Below are 20,562 nucleotides of genomic sequence, written 5' to 3'. Positions count from 1 at the left end.
CAAAAATATTTGGCCTAGTGCTACCGAGGGTATTTTTTTATCCCAGCATCAAATGGGATAGAGTCATAAGGGTTGTATTGGCCTTCTCCAAGAGTTGCAAAGCTGAACAGTGTCAAATCAACAAATGTCTTAGATTTGTGGCAGTGCCTCCAAGGAGGAGTGGATAAATCCCCCGAGGACTGCATGAAGCTGACTAATATGGAGAGAGTAGAGAAAGCTGGTATACTGAGCAGGAAAACCTAGTTGACCTTGGGGGACTGTCCTGAGTTCACCTTTCTGTCAATCAAGAAAAAGCAGGCTATGGAAACCATAGATAGGGTGATGGACTTAGAGGGGAAGGTTGAAACTGAATTTTAGCATGTGGCGGATGCTTTCAAGAGGGAATTTTCTACGATTGTGGATGACCCAAGAGAAAGGGACGCCTTGTGGGATGCCAAAAGGTTACAAATTTTGATTGAGAGATTTAGAATCACATGAGAACTCTTCTAGACCATCGAATACTATCTCATGTCCTTCCTCAATGCCTCTAAACTTTTTGCGCTGTTTTGTGTGAAACTAACGTATTATGAACCACTAACTAACTGGCCTGCAAGTTCAAGGGGGCTACCAAGGGTTAAACACAGTTTGAAGACAGTTTTGAATTAAGAACACTTAGCAATAAAACTTAAGCATTAGATAAGCTTTTTAAAACAGTTTGAACACTTGGCATTACATAAGCTCTTCTAGATCGAGCCATCTTATAAGTCTTGAACTTTTTGCATCTTTAACACTAGTAATTCAAAACTCATTGTTGAGTATGTTCTCCTACTTAATTCATTCATTTCCCTTTTCCGAACATGATACGTTAAGTAAAGGCGCAGAGAACAACGAATCTAGTTTTATAAATGCGAGGACAGACCGTTTTCCAATCAGATCCCTACGGCGTGCTCGTGCAGTTAAAAACTATGGCTCACCTTTACACATTTTGATAAATACGAGACGTAACACTCGTTAAACCACGTATAGGCAGTTGAGAGGGAAAACAAGTCTTAGGGCAATGCAATTCGCCCCGATCTACTGCTGAGCAGTTGCCTACTAATGCAAGAATCGCATTAAACAGACGTTGAAGCCCAGGCAGTTGCTTCTTTTAGAGGAGCTGGCAATTACCAAATGCAACAGTACAGCTGAAAGATACAACTAGCAACAGGGCTTAGGAAACCCGTCAAAACTTTCAACGAAAGCCAGAGAGACAGCTAGAGAAAGAGAGCTTAGCTACACATCAAAAAAGCTCTCGAATACTTCCCAAGGTTCTCCGAGCATATAACACTTCCCTCAGCAAAATTTACAATTTTCGACGCCCACTCACATTATAAAATTGAAGTAATAACTCGAAGCTCTCGTTGCAGACGGACTCCAACGATGCACCCAACACCATCTCCCCCCATTACAGAAATCTTCTGTGTTCTGCAGGTGTAGTGTCACCTCAACTTCCCATAGGCACATAAACTAATGCTGCCCAATGGGTCGGAAATGCGATTCGGGACAAGGGACCAAAGCCCTGACCGGTAAAACCGCAGGCACATCCTGTATGGATACATGCACATCTGTATAGTTGTGGAAAGACTATCCCAAGCTCTACAAACAAGCCCCTAGAACACATGGCAAGGCTGAAGGGCACAGGGCGATGGCCATAAGCAAGATGAATATGCCAACTGGTAAAAGCATAAGAACAAAGGGCGGAGGTGGAAGAGGCGGTAAGATCAACGGCAAGACGAGTAGCAGCATCGTAAGCGCGCATAGGAGCATCACGGACGAGCCGTCTAAATGAACCATCAATAGAACTGAATTTTCAAGCGAAGGGGTAGCTCCTCAGTGAAAAATGATGGCCCGTATCCCTCCAGCCCCGATTGACAAGACGAGGCTGACCAAGAAAACCCTTCCCACCATTGGGCTGACACCAATTCTCCACATTGTCCGCTACTAACCCAAGGACCCGAATGCTGTCAGGCCGAGATCGAGGTTGAAGGCAGCGATCCTGAGAGACAGATCTGAAAGGAGAAAGGTGATCCAATTTTAGGGAACGAATTCGAATACTAGTCAGAGATAAAACTGATATTTTGAAGCATAGATCCTGAGGGATCGGTTACCTAATGGAAGCTACGAGTCAAAGAATGATCCACAGTTGGTCGCTGCGATCCGGGCGGGAGAGCAGGAGGGTTTCTTTCAGAGGACGTGGGCAGCAATCCAAAGGAATCGGACGCCGTTGAATGGAGCCATAGATGGATCAGCAGCTATTACGTATAAAAAGCAACGGATCAAAGGGAGGAGGGGTACGAGAGTGGGGGAAGGCAATGGGGGGGATGAAAGGCAGGGCAAAGGAGCTAGGAGGCAGGGTTGGGAGGAGGAGGGGAGAAGGGAGGGAGCAAATCCAATCATCTGGAGGTTCAGCAAATGCATGTGCAAGGGATGAGAGGGGGGAGAAAAGGTGGAAGGAGGGGGGTTTCCGAGGAGGGATATGGGGGGGAGAGCCAGGTGGTGAGTGAATAAATGACAAGGAGGACTGTAGGAAGGGGAGGGGGAGGAGGAGGAGGAATATGGCACAGCGACTGGAGAATGGAGATGGATAGCAAAGAGCAACACAAATGGAAGCCATTGCCAAAGCCTTAAGGCAGATGAGATGAGATGCGAGCAAAGCTTTGAGAGAGAGAAAAAGAGAGAGGAGAAATATGATGATCGGGTGCAATGTACGAGAAGAGAAGACAGAACACTCTCAGGGAGTCTCTCAGACTCCTGTAGTAATCTCTTCTTGTTCCAATTGGTAGCTACTTCTACTGGACTTTTTTTGGGCTGCTTCTTCTTCTTCCCTCTTCTTCCTCCTCTCCTCTCGTAGCTGTACGTGCCCAATTCAGTGAATCGGCCGTTTGAGTGCGTAAATAGACCAGCATGGGCATTAGGCAGGCGGCTTTGATGTTGACGATGATGCCGAGGGCCTGCCGGTCGGATTGAATTGCAAGGCAACAGCAGATACCAGGAAGGCGAGGGGGACACGCGCACAGAGGCACTCACTCACAGAGAGCGAGGGAGAGAGTGCGTGTGTGTGTGAGAGAGAGTTCTTTGCGTCTCTTGAATGGGTTTAATATTCTACATGTGCCTTCTATACTTCCTGAGGTTTAGTAGGAAAGCCCATGTCCAGAGAAAACCTTTCTCAAAAGTCCACTAGACGACCTTTCCGTTACTCCTTTTGGGAAGCAAAGCAGCTCTTAAGAGTTCTCTAATTGTGTGTGTGAGACTATGTGTGTGTATGTGTGAGAGAGAATAATTCTTTTTTTTCTTCCCAATATGATTTTGTGTGCCCCACATGATCTCTTCTCAACATTAACAAAAGAATGAGAGGGAGAGAGCGAGAGAGAGAGAGAGAGAGAGAGAGAGAGAGAGAGACTCCTACAAAGAAGGCTTAGCTATTCCATCTTAAGCATGTCTCACACATAACTAAGTAAGCAATTCATAGCCATGAATAAGCAAGTTGTAGCTCTCAATGGGAGCAATGCAATGAAGATGAGCGTGTTATATGGTGGTAAAAAAATGTGATTTTTTAATAAATGTTTTAGGAAACTACTAGCTTAGATTAAGGGTGGGTGAAACCTTGTGAAAAAAGGACCTTATTACAAAAATTGTCCCACTCTTAAGTGGCACATTGCATGTTGCCTATACTATCATGATTAACTTCCCTACCTCAAAAAGAAGAGGCTCCTCCAATTATATAAGGACTTAATGGCCAAGCTCATTTAAAACAAAAGTTCTCAATACACCCAAAATTACAAAAGGGCTCCAACCAATGAAAGGGCCTCCCTCAAAGACTATTTTATTGTTGCCAGCCCCCGAAATGGCTAAAAGACAAGCTGCTCTAATATACTATTAAGGAGCAGTGATAATGGAAGTAAAACCCATGACTTTCCCCATTAGGGTAGCTCTCCAATGTTGTATACAAGCAAAGGCTTCCATCATACATGCTTTCCTAACTGCCTCTTCTACCCTCTTCCATATCACCCTTATGACCTAGCGCGCATAGAACAAATGACGTACACCCTCCACCACATTCCAACATAGTGGACATAAAGGATTCACAGTGAAATGCTTTGCTAGCTTTCCTCGAACATGTAACCAAGCACTCACAACCCTCCACATCTAAAATTTGGCTTTAGCACACAATATGGGTCCCAAATGCTCAAAAACTTGGATTTCCACCAGTTGACACACCTACGGAGATTCCATTTAGAGTTCAAAGGAGCTATATGCAATTTTCTTCAAGAAAGCACGTATACTTGCCATGACTTTCCACAAGAACTTGGAGTTGGTTGGGACTACTAATCAGAATCTTTGACACAACGGCCTCTTCACAAGAACCATAGTGTGCAAATCCTACATCGATTTCCAATCTACTCTCCTATTGTCCCCACCAAGGCATTAATCCTTTCCTCTGCAAATTCCAAGCACTAGACACATCCAAAAAGGCCAGGAGCTCCCTTTCCCATGTCAATTCTAGGCTCTACCAATGGTTTTCTCGTAGGCTTGCATCCCATGAAGGCCAATGCCGCCTTTGTAGCTTAAAAAGATAGCTTCTAGGCATCGACTAGACCTTCAAAAAGAGCCAAATCTACAAGGCTTCAGTGGGGACAATGAGCAAACCTTATCATACCAATCCAAATGACATCAAGCCCCCATTTTCTTGCTTCTCTCGGCTTTTATAAACCACTAGTGACTGCCATCCATGGGGCTAGCACTCAATCAACTTCAGCAACCATTTGGTTAGTAGAGAAAGGCATTATGGAGACCAAGCCCTAGACCACCCCTAAGTTTGGGAATCTTCATGGATTCACATGGCATATAGTGCACTCAACTCAATGGGATTTCTTGAGGTGCTAAATCGATGCCACATAGATTGTGGCTGTCGATAATACATCATTAATTATTAGCATTCTAGCATGGAATTTTGCATTAAACTTGTCCTTGAAGCATTGGAACTGTTGCCTCAAAGTGAACCCCAGCCTAAGTGATGCACCCAAATAACGAACCACTTCTCCTCGTCTAGCTCACTAGACATGAAAATCTTCAGCTCCCATCAACAAACTGCTTATATTGGTTCAAAAGGCAAATGGTTTTTCCTAGCTACAATCTTGAAGCTTCATGGTATAAAATGAGAAAATCTCTTAGATTACACACCTTATCATGCGCATCTAGAGACATCGCAATTACATCATTTGCAAAGAGTTGAGCACACAACTATTTACCAGAAGGAAAGGCCGCACTCTAAACTTTCCTCTCCATTAAGTTGTTCTTGAACATAGAGGCATCATGCCCAATGTGAACAATAGAGGTGCCAAGAGATAGCCTTGCCTCATTGACTGGAAAAGATCAAATCAAAGCAGCAACAGCAACATTCCTGAAGAAAATATTCACCTTATGAATGGAGTCACCCCAAACCCTGACCAACCATCCAAAATTGTGCAAAGAAAATCTGAGCTGATTGGATCATAAGCCTTGTCCATATCCAACCCAAACGACATAGTTTAACAAAATGTGAATGTAAGGGCCAAGTTGTGTGTGTGTGTGTGTGTGATGCGCTCTTTACTTTCGCACATTACCACCTCTATTTTTGGTTATTGGAAGCCCACTCAATGGGGTTTTTTACTTGGCAATATTGATGGCAAGATCAAAGGACACCCTTTGGTCTCCAAAATGTTATTTGATTAGAAGCATATCCTTTCACACTTGGAATGGTATGGCCGTGACTCTTCACAGGGCATTTTTTTAAGGGCTGAAAGTATACATTAGTCGAAGGCCTTTGATCCTCCATTGGCTTTACCGAAACCTATGTGTTCCTACTTTATTAGTTTCAAAGGGATCCGCTCTGTGGTAGATGTGATGTGGTAGATGTGATTTATTTGATGGTACCATCATATCTTTTCCTTTAGCCACCATGAAATATGGTTTAAAGAAGCATTATCGCCCTCTGCGGCAATCCATTACTTTGTTCATCAAACTGTCCTTTGAGAGTATCTCATATTACGGTATCTTCTTTGTATAAGGTCCTTTTGCCCCCACCTTGGGTTTCTGATAAGGAAAATCAACTCTGGCACATGAATCACCTAGTGAAGTGGGGGAGGAAGAAATTGCAGCAGCCTTGGATTTTTTGTGGTGGGTGATGCTGGGGTCTTTTTGTTTGGACAGCTTTTAGAACGCAGTCACATTGCTCTTGCTGTTTGTCACGGATGTTTGGCTCCACAGGAATCTATGCCTCATCTTCTTTGGCATTGTCCACACACTAGAGACTTTTTGGGTCTTCTTTCGGTAGTAGATTTTCTACTCCTACCTTTGGTAAGCATATCTGGCTTTTTGGGATTCATCCACGCAGACATGAGTTTGAGTTATTTTTCTTCTGGGTTCATTACTGGGCATTGTGGATGTTATGGAAAGATCTTTGGTGATCCTACTTTTTTCACTTTCCCTTTTTTTAGACGCTCACTGCAATAATCTTTTTTTGTTGTCTGCAGACTCATTACATAGACTATGATGTATACTTGCCATATACGATTTTCACTTGATGTACTTTTGAGCTCCCCTTTCAGGGGAAACTACTGTGTAAAATACATCAACAAAATCTTTGGACGACAATTAGAACAAGTCCTTTTACATGGCACATGAACATAAATATGGTCCTTCTATGTGTTCAAGGCATGCACCGATTTGAAACCTATAACTAGTCTCTAATCTTCCATCATGCTTCACATCATATGTGTACAATCTAGAAATTCCTCATGAAATGCTAAACTTATGCTTCTTAAGACAAAGTTAACACAGTCACAAGCAATTGTATGAAATAACTAGACTTTAATACCGTATGTAATGGTGCCCACATGCATTAGAGTGCTTTCCCACGCATTGCTAGGATAGCAAAAATCCACAGCTCTTGGCAATCACCAAGGAAGCTCAACATTTGTTCCCATGCTTTGCTTGATGGCAAATCTGCAAACCTCCACACTATATTTTGGGACATATATGAGTGATAGCTTTCATTTCAAACTCAAAAAGGATCCAGCCCCATAATGCCCGGGTGGAGACAATAAGAATCCGTCTCCACCAGGGCACCTGCAATGCTAGAAGATGGCACCTACAAAGTCGAAGCTATACGGGCGAATGCTGCAAACGTAAGCATTTTTGAGCATATCAACCAGCTTGGCAAAACGTGGGAACTACCTGGTAGGGCCCGCCGTCATGATAATAATACGTGACGGTGGTCCAACTTGCCTAGCATTTAAAGACAATGAACCCATCACCACCATTAACTCATGCTAGCTCATGAGCTTGGACCACAAATAGAATAGTGGACCAAGGGTAGTGCCTTGCTTACCCCTCCGGTCTCAAAGGAGGCATTTCCAAGTATGGCTGACTGGATTGATGTTGCCTTTGAGGGGGAGGATTTCTCAATAGTTACGTTTCAGTAGTCTAGGAGGTTTATAGAGTAAGAGGCAAGCTTTCAATCAAGATGAGGAATAATTTTCCATGTGCTCCCTCTTTAGTGAGAATGGGATTTGTTTGAGAGTGAATTCCTATGACTTGCGACTAAATAAGAGCTATCATAATCACTCTTGATCCCAAGGTGTTGAGAACTCTTACGAGCTAGGAGGAGTTCCAAGTGCTATATATCTAGCTTAACATCAACAATTTTCACAATTTTAGTGCCTATCGACAGCAACCTACTTGGCCCTCCACAAATTTATGAGTGTTCGGAATGTGACTCTAGTTGCTCATGAGTGGGAACCCACTCAAAGGATGTAACCAGGCGTATCCACTAGTATATCCACTTCTAGTGGCCAGACAGAAAACGGGTTTGCAAAAACCAAAACGGACAAACAGGGAAGCCCTTGCTTTTCAGAGCGAGTGCCTCGAAAATCCGTCTCACGTCACCCTCAGTTTTTTGGCGCGTTTGTTTATTTTTACAAGTGGCTGGTCAAAAGCCCTCAGAATTGGTATTGACAAAATTGGTAAAACGATGCTTCCCATATTGGAATACTTAAAGTTTGCTCGCAGCAATTTTAAAGGTGTAGTGGATGACTCTGAATGCGTGCAAAATCACTCACGCATTGCCCGACGCAGAATGATTAGGTTAATTTAAGCTTGTTTAATGCACAGAAGGATAATTCCTGCACGCAAACCTCCAAAAGAATCAAAAACAGTGCCGCATTGAGTTGCTTGTGAAGCGAGGACAACTTAAACTTGAAGTGTTGAAGATGGACGTTGAAGCAGGCAACTCAAGCTTTGAAGACGTGGGATCTACTGCGCCGCTCTATCTATGGAATTAACCACGGCTAATTGAAATTGCACGACTGAATGTCGAAAGGACGGCAAGAGGCGGCCAAAAATGATGTCAGTCAGGGGCACAGTGATAGAAACGTGGGCAGTATAAATGGGGATAAACTTTAAAGAGCTAAAGTTCACGTCTAATTTTGGCAGCATTTTGTATCCTCCTCGAACACTGGTATATAGCATATTTTTAAAAATTCTTCAATGTTTGTGATGATATGTCCTCATGTGGTTAAATCCCCCCTATAGTTCTAGCTAAATTGTAATTTAACATGTTATCTATTCTATTTGGCTGCTGATATGTAATTGGATGGTTAGTTTAATTTTCTAGTGAAGGTTTTTGTTGTGAAAAGTGTGTTGAGAGAGCTTTCCCACGCAGGAAAATACTGGCAATTATGCCAATACTCCGATGTAGTCCAACCTATGTCCCCACGGCTTGCTTGCCTTGCCTGAGTCCCCTCTTGTCAGCGGTTTAGATGGTTTGTTAGCGATTCAAATAAATGTTTTGGACGTAGCAGCACATGGTCCGTTGAAGCGATTTTGTACCTTGGTTTTTTCTCAAAAAGAACTTAGCCCCGTATTGCTCGGGTGGAGAGGAAAAAATTTCGTCTCGACTGGAGCTCGAATGCCATGCACATTTAGGGGTTGGACGTAGGAACAGAGTAGGCTATAGCGTAGCATATTTGCCTTCGTGGGAACGCCCTGTAATCGGACACCTCGGATTGACGACATGCATGATGGGATGTACTCACTTCCAACCCCACCAATGTATTGATGAAATTAACAAGGGCTAATTTAATTTGGACGATTGAATTTCGAAAGGACAGCTAGAGCGGCCAAAAATGATGCCACGCAATGCCGTGGGCACTATGACAGAAACGTGGGGCTTATAAATTCCAAAGTGGGGGAACTTGGAAGTCGACCTCTAACTTTGGCGGCGTTTTGTAAATATAACAGGCAAAGCTACCGGTGACTGCCGGTTGGCCCGCAGCAAGTTACAGAACCTTTCTCCGACAAGCGCCGGTAAATAACAGAGGGGAAGGCACAGAGGCGCGGGCTACTAGCAGCGGCTGGCGACTGGCAGATTGGCAGCCCAGATTGGCGTTTATCGCGGCCGATAAATGCCAAAGCGCCCGGCAAAGAGGACCACCTGGGTGTGTGAGAATGGATCTATGCCGATGCATGCATGACGAATGTGGGGGGGGCCACGGCGACCTAGTCCTTCCCCCCAAGTGCAGTGTATCCAGGTGCTGTTCACTGTTGTGGGCTCCCACACGCACATCTATGACGCCATCTCGAGATCGTCATGATCCCATCGAACGGCTCGCGTCAGCGCACGGCCCCATACGCCCCGCCTGCCGTTGATGACGTCGCCCCGGCGTGCGGCTTTGTACTTTTTTGGATTTCTTTTTAACCCACCCACTCCCCACTGCCCGTGAAAACCCGCCCCGTAAATCCACCCCCGGTTAAAATACCACCTGGCAACCTGCACGGCCCCCGCCGCCCAGCACCCGGCCTAGAGGGACGGGCCGCATATCACACACAAGCCTTTACTTTGACGGCATGGTAAGTTGAATCCCCTCTCCATATCCAACCTCTGCAGACCTCCTCCTCCTCACGAAAGGTCTCTAGAAGGTCTCTAGAGACTCCTCAAGAACGGGTCTCTTAAGCAAACTTCGCAGACCTACTCCTCAATAAAGATCTCTCCGGTGTCCTTTTTCACACACTCCGCCCACCCCCTGCTTTCCCCAAGAGCCAAGCCATCACCAAGCACCTCGCCCCCATCTTTCACAAAGAGTCGCAACACATGAAATCCATGGAGTCCCACAAGTGCTCTTTTTTGCACATCGTAGGCAACCAATAGTGCCAAAACATGTGCCTCATCACCCTCTCATCACACAACTGGTTAAGATCATCACACAAGTGCTCTTTTTTGCACATTGTACTGCAACCAATAGTGCCAAAACATGTGCCTCATCACCCTCTTATCACACAACTGGTTAAGATCATGAAGGATGAAATACCATGGTAGAAATCCCTCAACACAACCTTTAATCCAAATTTCTACTCACCATAGCGTCAAAACGCACATATGCCCAATTAATTTGTTATCGTTTTTTCAACTTAGTAATGCAATTGGTCAATGTTGAATCTACATACACCACTTGAGCTATCCAAGTCACAAAAAAGTGCACTCTTAAGACCGTGTGGTCGACCTTAAAGAGTAAGGAGTATGCACATGGCTTTTAAGCAAGCTCAGAAAAGTGTATCATGGTACAAATCCCTCAACACAACCTTCATACAAATCTATGCCAACAAATAATGAAAGGAAAATAAACTAGACAAGGAAGAAAATTACCAACTACCTTGTAACCTCCCATGTATGGTTCCTTTCTCACTTTTAAGGATTTAATATATCCTTTCCTTCTTGTAGAAAAGAATAACTTATTTTATGTATACAACTTGTCAATTCTTTTTTAGTTTCTCACTCTGCATTGCATTTGCTATTGACTTTGATGATAGAGACTTGTTGACATACCAAACATAGCAAAGACTACTCTCTCTCTCTCTCTCTCTCTCTCTCTCTCTCTCACACACACACACACACACACACACACACACACACACACACACACACACACACACACACGCACACACACACACACACACACGCACACACACACACACGCATGCACAAATGTATGGTCAAATCCTGTTTTCTAAGCCTATGATTGCATGTGCTATTAGAACACATAAATGCCTCCTTGTACTATGCCCTCTTCTTAATATCTAAAATTTAGAAAAAACCCATGAGTAGTGTTACAAATAAGATGCCATGTGTTTGTACTCTTCTACTACTATGTTAATTGATGCATTGACCAACATGTTTGGGGATTGTTTACACTAAGCCTTCTTCTACTTACGTTACATACTCTTGGAAAGCTCTCAACAATACTCAATCGTTTTATCATACATATGCTTGAAAAGTTCTTCCCTCACACAAAAAGTACTTGAAACTTTGTTTATGCTTTCTAGAGAGCACTATAAAGCACTTGACAATTATACTATTTGTGTTTTTTTAATTGAGATAAAGTCACCCAAAAGTCCCCGTAACACACTTCAATATATAACATACATTATACCTCCCCTTAGATAGCAAGAAAGAGCCCCTAAAGCACCCTTACATGGTCTAGAACTTTGAAACCATACACAAAATGTCGTATGTCATAAGTCGTATCACACATTACTTTAGAGTTTTTATAAATGAAATCAAGCTAAAATAGTAACACACAATCTCTCAATCTATAGATGCAAGTGGTTTATTTTAGTTAATATCATCAATAAAATCCCCTACTATAAGTATGCCTTCAAAACGATTAATTTGTTAACCTCTAATGGGTTGCACCCATACTGCTTACAAGTATTCATACATTTGTCCTATTATTGCTTACCGATACTCATCTATCACAACTTAGTTGAACTAGCTTTATCAGTTAGCTTTTCTCATAGTTCAACCCAACACATACTTCTTCTTATGCATAGAATTTCAAAGTGTTTAGTAGATGCCCATGATGTAGACAACGATGATAAAGAATTATAAAGGCATGATGATAATACACTTGCTATATAGTACCTAAGGATTGTAAAGCCATGATTATCAATGTTGGTTGCACTAGATTTAATAGTACTATAATGTCATTTAGGCAGTACATAGACTTTCCTTTAAAATAAAAATAAGCCTTTAATTAAGTCAAATTGAATGGTTTCTACATAGATCTATATCGACTAAGCTCGATTGATTTATGAAATTCCCTCAACAATCATGTATAATAGATAAAGGGGGAATAAAGCAATAGAGACTGGAAGAACGTAAATTGGGCATATATATTCTAGATGAAACAAATACTTAATATAATGCTAACACTTTCTAAGTCATAACCTTGGACTTGTAACCTATTTCTTTGAGGCATATGGGTAACTCATACATGGTCACAATGTACTTGTACTTTACCTTTTGTAAAATGTTTGCCATTCTCCCATTGTAAGCCAACCTTTTGCTTACATTGCGAACACATGTAATAAATGCATGTGTTCATTGCATTTGCCCTTGTATCATAACCATACAAGCATTTGAGGGTTTTCAAATCACTACCAAGATGCCATTTAACTGGAAATGTTCCATGGCCATCGACTGTCAGTGTTTGCCCTTCCTCTTTCGCCGACCGTTTGCAGCTCACTATGGGGTTGGCTCAGTTGGGAGTAGCTCTAGTGTAGCTCATCATGCACCGCTCTCTTGTTGTCAAATTTCTCTTGAAGACTCTTTCGCTTTGGTGCTAGATTCATCTCATATCATCTTAAGCTAGCTGTTTGGTCTTCAAGAAACTTAGCCAGCTCCTCCCGGTACTATGTTTGTAGAAAGAAATTATGTTCCAAAACCCAGGGAAAGAGCCTGTGCCACTTGCACCATATTTTCTCCTAGGATCTACCACCATAGGACTCAGTGGTATTCCTACAAAAGTGTCCATGGGTGGAGGGAAGGCAAGGCAATTCCTATCAAACCACAATCTCCACAAGAAAAACATACATTGTCTCAAACCAAAAACTAAATCATCATCTTCCACTGGCGACCCAATGGAAGCAAGTGCATCTGCAATCATCCTCACCTTCATGTGGTAGTCATTGATGCTCATATTTTCTCTTTGCACAGTCTCAAACCAAAAACTAAATCATCATCTTCCACTGGCGGTCCAATGGAAGCAAGTGCATCTGCAATCGTCCTCACCTTCATGTGGTAGTCATTGATGCTCATATTTTCTCTTTGCACATTATGCAACTCCTGCTTGAGCTGCATTTTCCTGGCTTGCGTATTTGTGCTATACAATTTTGCCAAAGTATCCCATGCCTCCTTCGGCGTGCTTGCATCCTGAATATGCACAATCATAGAATCTGAAATACTGATAGAAAACCAGTACATAACTTTTCTGTCTCTATCATGCTAGCCTTTAAATGCCTATATTTCCTATTGATTGGGAACATTAGGAAGAGCTGGTTCTTCTTCATTTCTAGTAATGAACTCCCAATAGCCTTTCCCATAAGGAAATTTGTCATTCTAAACTTCCATGCTTGGAAGTTGTTCTTGTCAAGCTTTTCAGTGACAATCTGTGAAAGAGAATCATACGCCATTATAGAACACTGCAAAAAACACAACTTCTGCCTTGCAAGGGCAAATCTGCAAAACTGACAAAAGTGGTATTTGACCACACAGTCACCCTAGTGATGATTTTGCATCAACAGGAAATAAGAATGATTCTGTTACTCCCAATATCTTTGTGCACAGCCATACGATGCAATTTCTACGATAATTTTTCACCGACATGCACAATAGTGGTCGCACAACAAAAACAGGGCACTTTTTTGAGTGCCTGCAAAAAACTTCCGCCACCAAAACGGGCCCCGAAATGGCCTCGAATCAAAAAAATAATGTCACCAAGGGCTTTGCCCTATTCTCGTAGCATATTTTGCCCTCTCGCCACACTGTGAAGGCCGTCCAAATCTGAGACAATGCACTCTTGCACTTTTCGACTGTGCTACCTGTAGAGGTTTGCTCCCAAACTCGAAAAAGGAAAGCAACACTGATCCTCTTACCAAGACACCGCGAACTTGGTCTGCTTTCTTGAGCTCCTTACCACGAACCAGGCTTTGATACCATGTGAAGAGAGTGGGAGAGAAGGAAGGAGTCTCACTTGCAGCTTTCTCACATACACAGTGGGGGAATACACACAAAGGTGGAGGCTGAAAACAGTTTTCCTCTTCTTAGTTGTGAAAGCCAAAAGAACTCTAAGAACTCTAAGGAATAGATGAACCCTATATGTGGGTCTCAAACCAAACTCAGCTAGCTAAGGTGGCATACTAAGTGAGCCACGAACTAGAGTACATAAAGATAGCTGTCATCCAGCTATTATTCACGGGCGGTGTAACAACCGCATCTGCAGCTAACAAGTCGGTGACATAAATGCACAACGGTCACCCTGGCATATCACGACTGGAGCTCGATATCTCAACAAATGGAGCATTCATTTTTGGAGTGAATATTAGAAGAAGAAGTTGGTCCTCTTGTAGGGGCAATCCTTGAATTGAGATACTTGACACTTAAAGTATGATACCGATTGTTTGGTTGGTGTCTTGTAGGGACATTCATTGGATCGATGTGTCCCTTGACATGTATAACATTGTATCGCTAGTTTTTGTGTCAAGGTATTCATATCTCAAGCTCTTTGAGATGTGAGAGGTATTTGGTACACCGGGACATACTACTCATTTTACAAGATCTAGTGACTTATCTAGCTAGATTTGTATAAGGAGCTTTCATATGGAGCAGAGACACTTGTCGATGGGACATAATTCCTCCCACTTGCTAGGTGGTTACTCAATAACACCTAGTCCATGGGGGTGATCTGAGGGGTTGGAGGTTGAGGGCCTAAGACAATGGTGGCAATGGGAGGTTTTGAGCCCTATATTGCCCTTGGATGGTAGAAGGGGCTCTTTGTACAGCTAGTTGTCCCTGATTAAATGGTTAGGCGGGGAAGGCAAGGTGAGGGGTTGTCTCTGTTGGTACATAGGTTGGGGATTAACCTTGGGATACCAACATTGGGATGTCTTGTGATTTCCCCACCTAGCACAGTGAGTGCAGGTTTTGAGCCCTATATTGCCCTTGGATGGTAGAAGGGGCTCTTTGTACAGCTAGTTGTCCCTGATTAAATGGTTAGGCGGGGAAGGCAAGGTGAGGGGTTGTCTCTGTTGGTACATAGGTTGGGGATTAACCTTGGGATACCAACATTGGGATGTCTTGTGATTTCCCCACCTAGCACAGTGAGTGCAGTAGAGTGTCAACCTAGCCTGAGGGCACTCATTCATATGATGGTTTCCCGTAGATATCCCACACCACACATTGTCTCTCCTAGGGAACACGTGAGGATTTATTCGGCCTTCCCTTGCCAATCCCCCCTTGAGTTGTTGGGACACTTGATTTAAAATGTTGGTGACCCTTAGGAAGTTGAGTTTCCTCCCTATCTTCACCTATACTAATAGTTTTACTCATATGAGATACATCAGTGGATGAAGATACTAGCCCAGGGGATTCACTCTTAATACAAGGGGGACATCACCTGCGTGCATGAAATTCAAGAAAACCCCCTATATATGGTCCATGTAGCATAATAAAAGAGCCCTACTTAAGCTTATAAGGATACCACCAAAAGCGCACTATGTCCTTACTTTCCTTAAATCTATGTTCTTTCTCAATTATTTAGATTAGAACCATAAGAAAATTTATATGATATTGATTAGACCATCTTCAAATATTCACCAATGGGTAGTATTCATTTGTTTCCTTACCATGGCCTAAAACTAGCCATAGATTGGGGTTAGTTCATGCACACTTGTACATGACCGATTGTCACTAGTCAAATGTGTATGTGTGTGTACTTTTTATGTTTAGGGGGTAAAAACTTGTATTTCCCTACACCCCTCCTCTTCCCCCCCATAGATTTCAAGGCCCCCCTAACTTAAATTTTAGATTGGGAAAAACTAAAAAGGGCCCCCACCCCTAATGTATAAGCTTATGCCTCATCTCCAAAAACCCCCCTATTGTACACTCACGTGATATCATAAGTTTCCCCTTGTGAATCCGTAGGGGATACTAGGGCCTTTTTGGGCTGGGCTTTGTCTTTCATATTTTCATCGAAGAGTACAATGGTCTTGCTACACAGCCCCAACAATGTGAGGTTGAGGGTGATGAGATGATCATGGAGCTCAAGATCACTTAACCCAATGAAAAAGCATGACAACACTCATTCATCACTCATCCTCTCATGTGTTTTGCAGTGGGTGTTTGTTGTCTCTGTGCCAACGTGGACTTAGGTAGCACAGAATGTGTGTGTAGTGTAGTGGCAAAGCTTCACTTGTAATTGCATAAGGCTAATAATTATCTCTCTTAGGAATCCTCAACATGCATCTTCAAGATGCAAGTCCTACATGCAACTCCTATATGCATGTTCTACATGCAAGTTCTACGTACATGCAACTACTACATGCTACATGCAAGTCCTACATGCAACATGCAAGTCCTACAGGCAACTCCTACATGCATGTTCTACATGCAACATGCAGCTTCTACATGTGCATCCTAGATGCAAGTTCTATTTGTAGAGAGAGAATGTCTTACAATTCCTACATGCGCAGAGAGAAGCTCTCCAACTTTTATAAATACCCCATAATGGAATGAAGCCCACACTCTTTGGGGCATTGTGTTGAGTTCTACTTTGGTATTCCAAGCAATTTTCTCCAAGTGTCCATGCTTCCTTGCACTCCACGTCCAAAAGCATGTCCTAAACTTGCACCTCCTCCTCCCCTCTCCTCCAACCTTGCAACCCCTCGTCTCCCTCTCCTTCTCCCAACTCCTCTCCCCTCTCCCTCTCCTCCTCCCTTCTCCTCCCTCTCCTCCTCCCTCCTCCTCCATCTCCTCCTCCCTCCTCCTCCCTTCTCCTTCCTCTCTTCCTCCCTCCCCCTCCCTCTCCTCCCCCATGCTCTTACACCTTCTTCCTCTCCCACTCCTATGCTTCCCCTAAACCCTTAGTTCCTCAACCCTTGACCTCCATGATCTACAAGGGAGATGAGTTATCCGCCATGTACTCTACCTTGAACCTTGGATCCTCCTTCTAACCCTTACATCTTTTTACAAAAGAGCGACCCTGGAAAGTTATGGCTCGAGAAGAGTTTAGGGTTAAACCCTAACCCTAAACCCATTCCTATAAAAACCCACTCCACCCCTTCTTCTTCTTCCACATATAGCCTCCATCCTCTTCCCCATTCTGAGTCCTATGCAACACCCTCCTCTCTCTCCATCGACCACCATCCTACTCCAATCCGCATCGTCAAGTTTCTTCAAGCCCTTTTTGCAGCAACAACCTAGCCATCCATCCACCCTCCATTCATCCTCAACAATCTTGCTACATTGAGAAAGACTTGGGAGAGCATTGTAGGTAATCATCTGCTCCTGCCTTTGAATTTCCCTCAAGTTTTCTATCCGTCAAGTTTCCACCACTAACACCCCCTCGCCCCCCCCTCCACCATCCCTCTCTCCCCTCTCCAACCCCCCCCTCTTCCTCTACCACCAACATGCCCCCCTCCCCCCATTCCTCCACGCCCGCATCCCCCCTCCCCCCAAGTCCTACATGCAACATGCAACTTCTACATGTGCATTCTACATGCAAGTTCTACGTGTAGAGAGAGAATGTCTTACAATTCCTACATGCAGAGAGAGAAGCTCTGCAACTTTTATAAATACCCCATAATGGAATGAAACCCACACTCTTTGGGGCATTGTGTTGAGTTCTACTTTGGTATTCCAAGCAATTGTCTCCACGTGTCCATTCTTCCTTGCACTCCATGTCCAAAAGCATGTCCTAAACTTGCAACTCCTCCTCCCCTCTCCTCCAACCTTGCAACCCCTCATCTCCCTCTCCTTCTCCTCCTCCCTTCTCCTCGTCTCCCTCTCCTTCTCCTCCTCCCTTCTCCTCGTCTCCCTCTCCTTCTCCCTTCCCCTCCCTCTCCTCCTCCCTCCTCCTCCCTCTCCTCCTCCCTCCTCCTCTGGCAATTAATCAGAAATCCAAATCCATGACCATATCCAAGAGCGTAAAATCTAGCTCCTCTGGCAGTTTCAACACAACAACTTCAAGCTGAGGAAGTGGATTCACAATTTGAGTATGAAGCTGAGTAACCAGTGTACTACGTGGAAGGAGCAAAAGGTTTAATCCTTTATATGAGAATCAAGTTTAGCCCAACACATATTGAGTACCAATCAAGTGATACGGTTGTGGAGAGAATCATCAGATCACAGAATGCCCTCATCGTGGTAGGCCTACTACTTGCCAACCACTTTGCAAAGATTGTGGCATTGGCCATGCTTGTATGGATTGTCCCATGAAAAATAAGGTTCCACAACAAAATGAGGCTAAGCTTGACGTCCCAATTGGAATTATTGGGGTGGACCATCAAAGTCTAGGGCCGACAAGCATATTATCACAACCTATGAATGTAATTACATGCCAGCAAAAAAGAGGCCACCAAGGGACCTAATATTCCAATTCAATTTAGAAGACCTTTCCAAAAGAAAGAATGAGTGCCTATACTTCCACCAAGCCATGAGCATCCAAGCTCATCCACATCAACTCCCAATCCTCAAATAAAATAATCTCAATACCCTAATTCAGAAGTGGAGAAGGCTTGATTCTAGGCATTTCAACAATGGGTGCAAAAAGAACAAGCTCAATTCAAAGATCTAATATTTGACTTGGCCTCACCAAGTATTGACATTGTACTTGAGCCTCTTTTCCAACAATAAGATCCACAACATAATATACCACCATGCCAACTTGAAGGTGCCAACTCTTTCGCATTATAAGACTCTCGGTGTCCTTTCCCATTGGAATCCTCTTACAAAATTGTCCCAACCTCTAGGAGAGTTTTAAAGCATGGATTGAATTAGCCAATCCCCCTCCACCTATGGAAGACATAGAAGATATCCCTATGCTAATGGGTGAGAGAGATGACATATGCAACATCACCGTGCCTTTGATCCATAAAGCATATGATGAAGTGGAGGCCATAGTGGATGGTGGAGTAGGTGTGAATGTCCTATCCAAGGATCTCTATGATGAATGGGGTCTCCCACCAATGTAAAAGGCCAATTTTAGTTTACGCCTTGCAGATGATTCACGTGCAAAACCCTTGGGAATAGTGAATGGAGTGTCCACAAAAGTCATAGGAGCCCATTTTACTCTTCAATTCACAATCTTGGATCTCCCCAAGAAATCTTATCAAAATTTTCCTCTGGATGTTGTTAGTTGCATGAGGCATCAGTCCTCCATGATTGGGAATCTGATAGATTGACAATCCAAAATCGTGACACCACAGTAAGAGTCAATGTATAGGAGCAATAAAACCAACTATGCATAGAGCGTTGGATGAAACCTCTTCAATGACGATCTCAAGAAAATCAGCCCCCTGCAACAACATGCCTTAGCGGGGGTGATACAATTGGATCTAAGCATTGGCAACCATTGACAACTGCCATACACTAGATCCCATCTTCTCGCAAATTGATGCTAAGGTCATGCAGGTGAAATCTCCACTCACACATGAAGAACCACTTAATCCAGAAGTGCCATTCTTTATGGTTGACCTTGAATGGAATAGTGATCCTAAAGAAGCCTTAATAGAATCAAGGATCAGTGTCTCCTACCCTTAATAGAAACAATGTTGGAAAAGGTGGCTGGATCAGAGATACATAGCTTCTTATATGGCTTTAGTGGCTATAACCAAGTGCAAATTTGCTCCTATTGACCAATCAACAATAGCATTTGCTACAGAATGGGGTATATTTGCTTATAGAGTCATGCCATTTGGCCTTTGTAATGCCCTGGCCACATTCCAGAGAGTCATGTTCACCACTTTCAAGTCATTTTTTAATAAGTTCCTACAGGTGTTCTTGTATGATTTGTGCATCCACTCAAACAAAAAAGACCACTTAAAATATCTTGAAGCAATTCTAATCAAATGCAGGGAGTATGGCATCTCCCTAAATCCAACAAAATGTCAGTTCATGGTCACCCACGGAGTTGTTTTGGGACATATTGTTTCTCAACATGGGATTGCAACTGACATGGACAAAATCAAAATCATCATGGAATTTCCTCCTACATATTCCAAAGGTGTTGTGACATGAAGTTGGGGGTAATAAACTTCACGCAACTCTTCACTTCCTATTGCTTTCAAATTGAGTGATAGAGATATTCATCACTGGGAAAGGGACATTAAAAAGAAGCTTTTATACTAGGAGACCACACCATACTACCCTCCCTTATATTAGAATGAAGATGGTAACATCCCAAGTGATGTTGTACTCAAGCATAGGGAGAAGGAAAGGATCAGCGGAGCCCATAATCTCAGCAAGCCGGTCTACACCAAAGAGAAGAGCGATACGTTGTTGAAAGAAGATCTTGCGGCTCAACATGAATTAAACTAATATATATCAAGGAGTTTGAAGGGGCTGATTGGGTCGGATGGGTAGGTTCCAAGGAAACATTGTACCTCCTTCATAGACACCTTTACACTTAGCTCAAAACACTCTCCAAACTGTGATAAGACATAGAGACCCATAAC

The 20,562-nt window shown here is 43.2% G+C and overlaps 1 long non-coding RNA gene across 1 annotated transcript; it reads right to left on the bottom strand.

Moving 5' to 3' along the window:
• Positions 1-1,102: 1,102 nt before the first annotated feature.
• Positions 1,103-3,083, bottom strand: LOC147883146 (uncharacterized). The gene is made up of 2 exons (XR_015543797.1): positions 2,127-3,083; positions 1,103-2,027 (listed from the first exon to the last, which is right to left on the bottom strand). It is a non-coding gene; the product is annotated as an uncharacterized LOC147883146 (long non-coding RNA).
• Positions 3,084-20,562: the final 17,479 nt, after the last annotated feature.

The sequence above is a fragment of the Dipteris shenzhenensis genome, chromosome 28 (genome assembly GCF_047967505.1).
Source record: "Dipteris shenzhenensis isolate YYH24624 ecotype China chromosome 28, Dip_SZ_1.0, whole genome shotgun sequence".
In the NCBI taxonomy this organism is placed as follows: domain Eukaryota; kingdom Viridiplantae; phylum Streptophyta; class Polypodiopsida; order Gleicheniales; family Dipteridaceae; genus Dipteris; species Dipteris shenzhenensis.
Note: the sequence above shows the minus strand (reverse complement) of the source record. Positions and strands in the feature narration are given on the sequence as shown.